Below are 13,200 nucleotides of genomic sequence, written 5' to 3' on the forward strand. Positions count from 1 at the left end.
CTTGTGCACATTAGTGATCATACTTCCCATAGCATACATACCATATCATCGTGGTGCATATATTGCTATCATATCTTGTGTCACTAGTTTGTTCCCGCATATACACAATTGCTATCTTGGTTTGTGCATTCTGCAAAAGTGGCCAAAAAAAGAAAAAGAGAGAATAAGCTTTTAAGCAAAAGAAAATGAGCAAAGAGCTTGTAAGCAAGTGCCATAGCATGATACCACATTGCAAATAAGATTGTCATATCCGATCATCCTGGATCATCTTGAGAGAAACACCGGGAACCATACATACATAGCATACCTGGGATAAAAGTTGCTATATTTTGCATCTTATAGGTTGTGCACAAGTGTCGTATCCGCCTATAGAGCAATCGTGCTAGCGTCTCTCTTGAGTTGTGCAACACGAGCGTTTTCCGTGGATTCCACATTTTGTGCTCATTCCTTGGTTGCACGACCCCATTTATCTATCCATGTGTGCGTTTCCGTGTGCCATCCATATTGCTATTGGTCTATTTGTTTCGCTTGCGAATTTGTGAATCTCTTTCAACATTATTGACTCTTGCTAACATTTTGCATTAAATTTGTGTGCCACTATCCTCACCGAGCTCCACCATAAGCTTTACTTGTGTAGGTGTGAGAACCAACAAGGATTGGTACCAATAGTGCTATTTCATTGTCCGCATTTGAGTGAACTTGATTCATTGTCAACATCGGTCAAGGTACATTGGTATAAGTTCTTCTCTTTCTCCCACTCATATTTGCTCGAGTGTTGTGATGGATAGGCAAGGCATTTCATCTCCGGTTTACGACAACAACGACGGCGTGAACAACCACATCAACAAAGCGTCCATCTTCGATCTACAACGACAAATGCAAGGCGCACAATCAAGATTGCGAGAGCGCATCGAGAACATCTCCATCGACATTCGTCACTTCGAAGCAAGGAAAAGGGACTACATCGACAAGAAGCTTTCCGCACATAAAGAGGAGCAAGATGCAAGGATGGAGGAGATTAGAGCCTTGATCAAGTCTTCTTCCCCTTCGTCATCTTCAAGGCGGCGACATTCAAGACACAAGTCTTCGGAGTGCGAAAGCGATGCAAGTGCAAATTGTCCTCGTCCACATCTACATGGCGACCACCATCACGTTCGTGATCAACATCGCCATGAAGCGCAAGTCACCTCCAAGCATCATGTGCACGACGACGATGAACGACATCTACTACGAGCTCAAGCACAACAACGACATCATCATCATGAAGATGCTCCACAAGCGCAAGTGCACAAGTCCCAACAAGCCCTACTTCACGCCAAGTCCAAGCTTCAAGAGCACAAAAGAAGACCGCAAGACGACCACCACCAAGACGGCGCTACGGCTACATCAACCACTTCGGCATCTTTGCCAAGTGTTCTCAAGGCATCTTCGCCTTTGGACGTACGGCATCTTCGCCTACTTCGCACGAGTACGCCTACAACAACTTCTTCAAGTCCAAGGCGACCACCTACGAGCGAGGGCGACACTTCCATCTTCGGAAGCCCCTCAAGGAAGATGGCCGAGCATGTGAAATTCCCTTTGGTCATGGACATGAGCTACGAGGTGCCACATCATATGGGCCTCCCACACCAAGACGGTGACAAGAAGGTCGAGAAAGGGCCATCCCCTTCGACCATGGCGACGAGCGCGAACCTCTTCAACAACATGAAGACGGCGCCCACATTGGACTCATACTCCGAGTCAAGCTATGTAACCGAGCATGGAGACATTTGCACCTACATCTCTCCGCCACCCACATATGTCGAGATGCCCCATTTGTCATGTGAGGAGAGCCACCACCACATGAGTGACATGAGTGACTCCATCATATGTGATATTGAGAGCATTCCCTATGAGAGGATGAGTGTGACCACCACTAGCCACACACATGAGAGCATGCCACACATCCTATGTGAGGTTGAGCGCCATTTGAGTGACTCCACCAACAATATGAGTGAGAGCATCTTTGAGGGAGTGAGTGAGCCACAACACTTAGAGAGTGAGGTAGTTGACACAACACGTGAGGCCACTATGATTTCTAACGACTTAACCTCTACTCCTAGTGTGTTTTCTTCTTTGGTGCTAGGTCTCTTGCATGACGACATTCCTACCATCGACGAGTCCATCCCTCCAATGGGAAAAATGATGGCCATGGTGGACGATGATGCACCCCCACATGGTTCCATCAAGATGAAGATGACAACGAGTGGATCATCAAGACCTCACCTACAACACATGAGCGACGCACCAAAGGTAACATAGGTGATGGTACTTCTCTTGTCCCACTAGTGGACCATCTTGACATCGATTGCTCCCATGATGTTGACCCACCTATTACCATGCTTCATGCTAGTGAAACTTCTTCATGCCTTGACTTACCTATTTATGACGAATACGATGATGAACATGTTTAGTTGCCTAGTTGTGATGCTATGCTCCATAGGATATCATGTGAAAATTATTTTGGTCACATCATGTTTGACAACCCATTTAACTTGTCATATGCTATGAGTGAGATCTCCCATATTGCATCATTACAATCTCAACATAGTAACTATGCATGCCCCATTAAAATCAACCCCATTTGCACTTATGGCATAGATGACGAGATGATGGTCATTGGCTTTTGCTTCTCTTGTGATGATATTGCCATGCTTCCTTTACATGATTTGCGCAATTCATCTACTATGTCATGCCATGATCACATTGTTCCAAATATGCATTGTTTTGGATGTTGTCAATATTCTCCACATGATGTTTCTACTCTTGCTCATGAGGAGACCCCCATAGTTTCCTCATACATATTAGGAGATCTTGATGCATTCCATACTTTGCAAGATTCCCACGATTGCGTGCACCTTATGCATTCCATGAATAACAATGCTCTAGATATTTCTCATGATGCATTACACAATTTGAGTCTCCATTATGCGATACATAATAACAAACCTCTCATGATGGATGACATGTTTCTATATCACACATCTCATTTATTTGAGCATTGGCTATTTTGTGCTAACCGACACATGCATGTGCGCATCATGATGGATGATGTGTACATCTACCACGCACATACAATTTTTTCTTTGTCCTTGTTTTGTGTAGGTACTCATGTATACTCGTCAACCTCTCAATCCCAAGAGTTGACGAAATGAGCTCTTGAGAGCAACGATGACTTGGGATCCCGTGGACTATCCTTACCACCGTTCCCTTCGCTCAAGGACTACGCGCATCTCTTTTACTTGGCTCTCACATGGCTATGGGCTATCTACCACTTGTCACCTTATGCCCATACTATCGTGTTCACTTTGCATGTTATGCCTCTTTACATGACTTTGCCATGCAATTGTGACCCTTGCTTGCATTTACCCATGATGCACCATTATGATATTCCTATGTGTATTTGCATGCTTGGTGGAGATCCTTGTTGCTATTGCCATATTTATCATGTGCCCCATGTTATTGATGCTTGTTGTGTTGGGAGAGTCATGATTCCCCATTGCTATTTACATATAGTCTCTCGCCAATACATTGATGACATTTTACTCATATCTTGCTTTCATGCTTGTGCTATGACATGTGAATTATTCATGCCCACTATTTGCACACATGACATGCTTGCCATGATTCCTTCTAGTATGTTGCATCTTCGCACTACTAGCTTGCTTGACTTGATCGCTATGATTGCTTGCTATGTTGCATCACCCTTGTTCCACTATTACTTGCTTTCTTGGGTTGATGACATATATGCTCATGCCTCTCACATGATATATCTTGATCATTGTCTCTTGTGTCCATTAGTTGCCTCTTTCATATCCACTTGTATTGAGTGCAACCATACTATGCTTATTGATCTTGGAGACTTTGACACCTTACTTGTGATGCATGCTTGTTTGATTGAGCCTATTGTACTTGGTTGTTCTTGCATCATATGCCTCCATACTATGACACGCTTCCTTGTACTTTCTTATGATGAGCATGATGCATACACTTGTTGGGTATCTTACCACTCGAATGATAGGTTTTGCATTTCCGCTAACCTCATTTGTTTTTCAGAGTGTTTGTCATGTTCTTTCATTTTGGAGGTTTGTCACGCCCAATATGCGACCCTATCCAAAAGGAACTCGAAGGTCCCACCAAGGATAGACCCGCATATTGAAACGCTTTTGCAAGGTGGATATCATTACATCAACATTCCATAATAGATGGGGATACATACATAAGGCATACAATGCCACACGAATACAACATCACAATACATAAGAGCATCATCCGACTATAGATGAATCACAAACAGAAACTCAAACGACATCCACCCTGCTAGCCCAGGCTGCCGACCTGGAACCTATCCCCTGATCGAAGAAGAAGCAGAAGAAGAACTCAACGCAAGCAAGCATCGCTCTCGCGTCATGATCATCGCACAACCTGTACCTGCAACTGTTGTTGTAGTAATCTGTGAGCCACGAGGACTCAGCAATCCCATTACCATGGGTATCAAGACTAGCAAAGCTTAATAGGAACGAAAGGGGTAAAGTGGTGAGGCTGCAGCAGCAACTAAGCATATATGGTGGCTAACATACGCAAATAAGAGCGAGAAGAGAGCAAGTGGAACGGTCGTCAACTAGTAATGATCAAGAAGTGATCCTGAACTCCTACTTACGTCAATCATAACCCAGAAACCGTGTTCACTTCCCGGACTCCGCCGAAAAGAGACCATCACGGCTACACACACGGTTGATGCGTTTTTAATTCGGATCTGGTGTCAAGTTATCTACAACCGGACATTAACAAATTCCCATCTGCCTATAACCGCAGGCACGGCTTTCGAAAGATTATAACCTACAGGGGTGTCCCAACTTAGCCCATGACAAGCTCTCGCGATCAACGAAGGAATAGACCTTCTCCCAGGAAGACCCGATCAGACTCGGAATCCCGGTTTACAAGACATTTCGACAATGGTAAAACAAGACCAGCAAAGCCGCCCGGATGTGCCGACAAATCCCGATAGGAGCTGCACATATCTTGTTCTCAGGGCACACCGGATTGTCCAAACATCCTGTAGGCCAGCCCAGAGTTGCCCCTGGTGGCCACCGGCGGCTGACAGGTTGGACCAACACTCACAACGAGCACTGGCCCGGGGGGGATAATATAAAGATGACCCTCGAGAGCGCGACTCCCAAGGGAAAAAGGGCTAGGTGAGGCAAATGTAAAACCAAGGTTGGGCCTTGCTGGAGGAGTTTTATTCAAAGCGAACTGTCAAGGGGGTCCCATAAATCACCTGACCGCGTAAGGAACGCAAAATCCGGGAACATAACACCGGTATGATGGAAACTAGGGCGGCAAGGGTGGAACAAAACACCAGGCAAAAGGCCGAGTCTTCCACCCTTTACCAAGTATATAGATGCATTAATAATATAAGAGATATTGTGATATCCCAACCAAAATCCTGTCCACCATGGAGAAATCTTCAACTTCACTTGCAACTAGCAACGCTATAAGAGGGCTGAGCAAAGCGGTAACATAGCCAAGCAATGGTTTGCATAGGAAAGGTATCAAAGGTTAGAGGTTCATGGCAATTTGGGATGTCTTGATGAGCAAAAGATAGGTAACGCAGCATAGCGATAGAACGAAGCAACTAGCATAGCAATGATAGTAGTGAGATCCAGGGTAGCGGTCATCTCGCCTGAAATCCCACAAGGAAGAAGAACGAGTCCATGAAGAAGACGAATGGATGAAGCCGAACCAAGCGTAGACGAACGAGTCCTCACAATCGCAACAAAACAGGAACTATCAAGAAGAAGCACACAACATGGTAAACACACCACACATGAACATGACATGATGCACAAACAAGTATGATGCATGACAAACCTACATGAAGCTACTCATGGCAAAAGATGATGCAAACAAGAGCAACACATCAAGGCAAGTTTAAATGAGGTCGGGAACAACATATAACAATTCCGGTAAGTCCTCATATGTATATTTTGAAGTTGGTCCAGATCTGAGTAAACCTTATGTTCAAGTTGTTAAACAGCAAGTTAAGATGCACAAGGATGATCTACATGAGATTCTAGTCAAGTTACATATAAAGTTCATTTAATTCGGAGCTACGGCCTAGAAGATATGAGCAAAACAAGTTAAACATGGCATTGATGCAAAATGCACCCAAACATCAAGCAAACACCTCAAAACATGGATGCAACATGATAATATGCAACTACATGCAATGCTAAGCAAGTTTCATATAGAGCACACTCAAAACGGAGCAACGGTTCAACACATGCACTCTATACAAGTTATAAGGACAAGCTGTCCAAAACAGCAACTAGGCATATTGCAAGCATCGAAACAACATGCTACAGCACCACAATATGAAAACAAAAGTCATGGACATTATGTACAGGTAAAGCACAACAAAACATGAACACTGAGCTATCTCCAGAAATCACTAGAACATGCTCAAACACACATGGTAAGATTGCAAGTTATAACAATTTCAGACTTTGCAGAAAATAACATCACGATGCAATGTTTAGAGCTATCAAACAACATGTTACAGGAATTTATCATGGCAAACAAAGGCATGGCATGAATCTACTAAATGCATAGATCAAAAGTCCCTTACTGACCATAAGCCAAAAAGGATCAGAAAATATGATGGCACCCACGTAAACATAGCAAGTTATAATACAGATTCAAACATGGCAGAAACAGAATTATGAAGGCATGTAGATGATCTTGTATCACTCACCACAGAGCAATAAATAGCATCGCAAGGCAACCGACAGTAAGAAGACATATTTGTGAAGCTAAGCATGGCAATATCAAGGTCATAGGGTGCATGGAACACTAGGAACAACCATGGTAACAACTGAACTTAATGTTAACAGGCTGACAGCAACATTATGAAGCAACTTTGGAGCAAGATATGAACAATCTACAGCAAGCTATAAATGCAACCAGGGGCAAGGATGGATATAGGATGACATGTAGATCAAAACATGTTTATAGAACATCTCCAGATTATGCATAGAATGATTAGTAGCAACATGTTTACATGGCATCAGGAAATTACAGATTCAGCCTATCAAAACAGCAACATCATGTACCTTACTTAACAAGCTCGATTCACTCATCACAAGTCATTGCATGACAAGATAACATAGCATCGTCAAGAAGACAAGTTTGTGAAACAAACCAAGTCAAGAACAAGTCCATAGCATGCAAGGATCAACTACAACAACCTTGGCTAAATTGAATAACAAGTAAACAATCTGCCAGGAAACATTTTGAAGCAAAAGTAGAGCACTCAAATGACATGCTAGACTACTCAATAATTGCAACAAGAGGCATTAATGGTTAGACACTAACCACATGTTCAAAACACCCTTATTGAAGTATCTCAAAATATGCATGGATCTCTCTGTAACATCATGTTTACATGGCATCAAAATAACAGCAGAACACAGACTAAAATCAGCAACATCACGATGCCTAGTTTGCATGCTTGTGCTAGTCACCACATTGAACACAAAAATACATGGTAAGCACCTCTGTAAAGAAGACATGGCATAGTTCAAAACACATGTATACATAAACCTCATAGGATGCACACATCAATCATGGCAAAAATGACAAAAGAGCTCGTTCTGTTAACAGACAGCAGAAAACATCATGAAGCGCTCTTACAATGATGATTCAGGCATCTAGATGACCTCAAATGAATATGATGCAATGGAATGAAATGGTGTACTCGTCGAGGCGAACAATTTGACATATTACATGAACGAAATGGAGCTACGGATGCAGAGATACGGCATGACGAACATGGCATGAAAATTACTGCAGATCTGAGACTTGGTTGTTTCTGGAAAAAACGAATGAGCGCACGATTGCTAAGATGTGCTCAGGGTGGGCTATAGCAGGCTGCTCACCGAAGCGGGCTTCGGCCCAGGACGGAGGAGGAGGCAGGCCGGCTGGGCCGGCACTGCTGGGCCGGGGCTGCGGAGGACGAGGCGGGCCGTGGCGCTGCTGGGCCGCGAGGCGCGCTGGGCCGAGGAGGGGCCCACGCGGGCGAGCGAGAGGACGCGGATCGGGGCTCCTCCCGATCCCGTAAGACGGCGACGGCGACGGGCGAAGTCGGCGGCAGCGAGCGGGCAGATCCGGCCGGCCGGTGCCGGATCTGGCACGGCGGCGGCAGGAACGGGAGAAGTCAGCGGCGAACGGGCGAGGCGGCGCGGAGCTCCTGGCGGCGGGGTTCCCGGGGCACGGCGCGGAGGCGGCGCCGGCCGGAGCGAAGGCGGCGGCGAGGCGCACTCCGGCAGACACGCTAGCCGGTGGCGGAGACGAGGCAACGAACGGCGGCGAGCGGGCGCCGGCACAGGAGGCAGGGCACGCGGGCCAGCGGCGGTGGCGAATCGGTCCCGCGGGCCTGGCTTGGGCCTGACGGGCCTGGCGCGGTGGTGGAACGGCGGCGGGGAGAGGTGGCGCGCTGTGATTGGTCGGGGAGGCGGCGGAGGTGACGTGGCGAAGCCGGATTGGCTGCAGCGACGTGGAGGCTGGACATGTCCGGCGCGGATGGACATGTCCGGCGGCGCGGTGGAGAGGGGCTAGGGTTTCATCCGCGATTTTTCGCGGGGAGGTGTAAATATATAGGTAGAGGGAGCTAGGAGAGTCCAAATGAGGAGCGGTTTTCGGCCACGCGATCGTGATCGAACGACCGAGAGCATGGAGGGGAGTTAGATGGGGTTTGGGCCAGTTTGGAAGGGGTGTTGGGCTGCAAAGAGAGAGGGGCTTTTATGGTTACCCGGTTAACCGTTGGAGTACCAAACGACCACCAAATGGCACGAAACTTGACAGGCGGTCTACCGGTGGTATACCAAGGCCACTTGGCAAGCCTCGGGCCATTCCGAGAAAGTTTAATACCCGCACACGAAGAGAGGCTAGAAGGGGACGCCGGATGACATAGAAGCGCCGGATTGCAAAACGGACAATGGGGAAAAGGCTCGGATGCATGAGACGAACACGTATGCAAAATGAAATGCACATGATGACATGGCAAAATGCAACACGCAAGCAAATGACATGGCAACGACGACGAATAACTGGCGGACACCTGGCGCATCGGATCCGGGGCGTTACAACACTCCTCCACTAACAAGAGATCTCGTCCCGAGATCTTAGGACCGAGACGGAAGGGAAAAGGGGTGAGGTGAAACAAGAACTCAAGAGAAGAAACAAAGAATCGAGAGCACTCGAGAAGAAGAGGGGAACGACGAGAATTACGAGAATCGAAAGCTCACGGAATCAGATAGACTATGAAACCACTCCGGTTAGAACAAGATAAGAAACGAATAAGACTGAAAGGATTTATGCATCACTCCGTCTGAAAATGGAAGGATTAGAACATGAACTTCACCAGATGGGATGACACTTGGCGAGATGAACAACGCAAAGCCTCCGGAAGAATTGAAGAATGGAATCAAAAGAATTTAGAAGGAAGGGTTGAACAGAGTTGTTGAGAAGATCAACAACGAAAGAATAAGCTTGTTTTGGTCTTATAGGTATCATCTCAATATCATGAGGTGATAACCGGCCACAAACGGAAAAGATTGAATAGCTGAGAAGAACGAAGGAATGCAAAACTCCACTTCAAAAGGAAACGGAGAGTTAATTGCACTTCGAGACGCGAGAAGAAAAGATATTTGAACTCCACCGACAAGAATCTTGATGCACACTTGAAGAATGAACTAAATCATGAAGAACCACCGTGAAGAACTCCGGTGACAAAAAGATGATGAGATAGAATGAACGAAGAAAGAATAAGATGAGCCTTCCGATGATTTAGATGGAGGTTCCGACGAAATGACCGAGGAAATTTTGAACTCCGGAAAAGAAAAGATGAAAGCACTTGGAATTAGAATTTATTCATCAAGAACAAACTCTGAAGGAATGGATTACTCACTTGGATCAAATAAGAATAAGAATTATTGTATGCCTATCCTTCATCAAATTAAATTGATGACAATCAATGGATTTTTGCATACTACTTATTCCTCTTGAAAAAGGATTGAGAAGTGACATGTCACAGACTTGAGAAGATCTTCATGAACCACCGGTAGGATTGGAAAGAACGAATGAATTAATATGATAAACAAGGAAAAAGAATCTGAAGGAACCACCGTAAGAATTCGAAAATGACTGATGAAAGAGAATGAATCACCGGGAAGAATTAGAGAAGCACGAAGATACGTGAGGGAATTAAAATGCAAGAGAACAAAGAGATCATGAGCTGATTAAAGAACACTTGAACGAAGCACCAGGATATATAGAGAACGATAGCTGGAATGAGAGGACGAAGAATTCTTCTGGAATGATCGCCTCCGGTGAAAATAAACGGGAAAACAACTCTTGACAAACTCCGGATGGTAGAGAAAAGGAATATCTGACAAATGGAATAATTCGCGAGGATAACATGAAGTTGGAACCACGAATCTTCGGGAGAAGAGACAAGATTTAGAGGAAAGACTCTTCTTCGATCTTCAAATGACAGCGAGAAAACACCACCAAAATTACTGAGATACTCCGGTATGATGACAAGCGAAGAGGTTGAGCCAGCAATGAAAAGAATTTGAACGAGATCTAGGACAAGGCATGTGACTGATGAAATCCATTCTTACGTCACTCTTGAAAAGAATGGACAATAACTCCGGGAGAATTAGAAGAGTCAGGTAAGATCCTGGAAAAAGACCTGTGGGTTAGGGCCCACTAAAAGAAAACACCGTTGAAAAGGATTGTTGAACAGATAGATGATGCATCGGAACAATTGAAATATTTGAATGAGGTGACAACCTCGAATTAATTTGAACACAGACGAATCTCCTGAGATGTCTTGCACACTCCGGAAGGATAAACTAGCGAGAGGCACACGAGCAAGGAGAACACTTGATCCAAGGAAAATAATATGATCAACACGAAAATTGGAATTGAATCCACCGGAAAGGAAAAGAGATGAAGAATGACGAACGAGACGAGAATTCACCGGTTGAAACAATTGACGAAAGACTAAAGATGCTCCACACGAATGGAATAGATGGTCGAGAGAGACTCGGCTCCGGGAAGAAGAGGGTGGGAGGGCGGGAAAACAAATGCAACTTGGAAGGAGAAATCGACGAATATCTTGAAGAGAAACACCGGTTGAAAGAAGGAAAAGGCTTCACACGAGTAGGATGGATACTCGATTACGGACTCCAACTTCGAGAAGAAAAAGGAGAGGGCGGGTGGGAAAGAAGACAACTGAGGAATGAACTCAATGATGAAGAGGCTCGAGTCAACTTGACGAGAAATGCACCGGATGAACAGAGCTGAGGAACAATGATCGGAAAACCAACTGCGTGATCCTAAAGAAAAATTTGAAGGGGAAGAGGAGTAGTTCAAAACACCTACGTCAAGATTCCTCACCAGAGCGACGAAGGGGCTGAGGAGTAAAAAGAATTCCTACTCTCCGATATAACTAGACTCAGAAATCAGTTTTCTTCTAGACTCAACAACGGCCAGACTACACGATTAATCAAGGGGGCTCCTAGGGTCGGTCGAGGCTCTGATTACCAACTTGTCACGCCCAATATGCGACCCTATCCAAAAGGAACTCGAAGGTCCCACCAAGGATAGACCCGCATATTGAAACGCTTTTGCAAGGTGGATATCATTACATCAACATTAGATAATAGATGGGGATACATACATAAGGCATACAACGCCACACGAATACAACATCACAATACATAAGAGCATCATCCGACTACGGATGAATCACAAACAGAAACTCAAACGACATCCACCCTGCTAGCCCAGGCTGCCGAACTGGAACCTATCCCCTGATCGAAGAAGAAGCAGAAGAAGAACTCAACGCAAGCAAGCATCGCTCTCGCGTCATGATCATCGCACAACCTGTACCTGCAACTGTTGTTGTAGTAATCTGTGAGCCACGAGGACTCAACAATCCCATTACCATGGGTATCAAGACTAGCAAAGCTTAATAGGAACGGAAGGGGTAAAGTGGTGAGGTAGCAGCAGCAACTAAGCATATATGGTGGCTAACATACGCAAATAAGAGCGAGAAGAGAGCAAGCGAAACAGTCGTCAACTAGTAATGATCAAGAAGTGATCCTGAACTCCTAGTTACGTCAAGCATAACCCGGACACCGTGTTCACTTCCCGGACTCCGCCGAAAAGAGACCATCACGGCTACACACACGGTTGATGCGTTTTTAATTCGGATCTAGGGTCAAGTTATCTACAACCAGACATTAACAAATTCCCATCTGCCTATAACCGCAGGCACGGCTTTCGAAAGATTATACCCTGCAGGGGTGTCCCAACTTAGCCCATGACAAGCTCTCGCGATCAACGAAGGAATAGACCTTCTCCCAGGAAGACCCGATTAGACTCGGAATCTCGATTTACAAGACATTTCGACAATGGTAAAACAAGACCAGCAAAGCTGCCCGGATGTGCCGACAAATCCCGATAGGAGCTGCACATATCTCATTCTCAGGGCACACCGGATTGTCCAAACTTCCGGTAGGCCAGCCCAGAGTTGCCCCTGGTGGCCACCGGCGGCTGACAGGTTGGACCAACACTCACAACGAGCACTGGCCCGGGGGGGGATAATATAAAGATGACCCTCGAGAGCGCGACTCCCAAGGGAAAAAGGGCTAGATGAGGCAAATGTAAAACCAAGGTTGGGCCTTGCTGGAGGAGTTTTATTCAAAGCGAACTATCAAGGGGGTCCCATAAATCACCCGACCGCGTAAGGAACGCAAAATCCGGGAACATAACACCGGTATGACGGAAACTAGGGCGGCAAGGGTGGAACAAAACACCAGGCAAAAGGCCGAGTCTTCCACCCTTTACCAAGTATATAGATGCATTAATAATATAAGAGATATTGTGATATCCCAACCAAAATCCTGTCCACCATGGAGAAATCTTCAACTTCACCTTCAACTAGCAACACTATAAGAGGGCTGAGCGAAGCGGTAACATAGCCAAGCAATGGTTTGCATAGGAAAGGTATCAAAGGTTAGAGGTTCATGGCAATTTGGGATGCCTTGATGAGCAAAAGATAGGTAACGCAGCATAGCGATAGAACGAAGC

Source organism: Triticum aestivum, chromosome 6B (assembly GCF_018294505.1).
Source record: "Triticum aestivum cultivar Chinese Spring chromosome 6B, IWGSC CS RefSeq v2.1, whole genome shotgun sequence".
NCBI lineage: Eukaryota > Viridiplantae > Streptophyta > Magnoliopsida > Poales > Poaceae > Triticum > Triticum aestivum.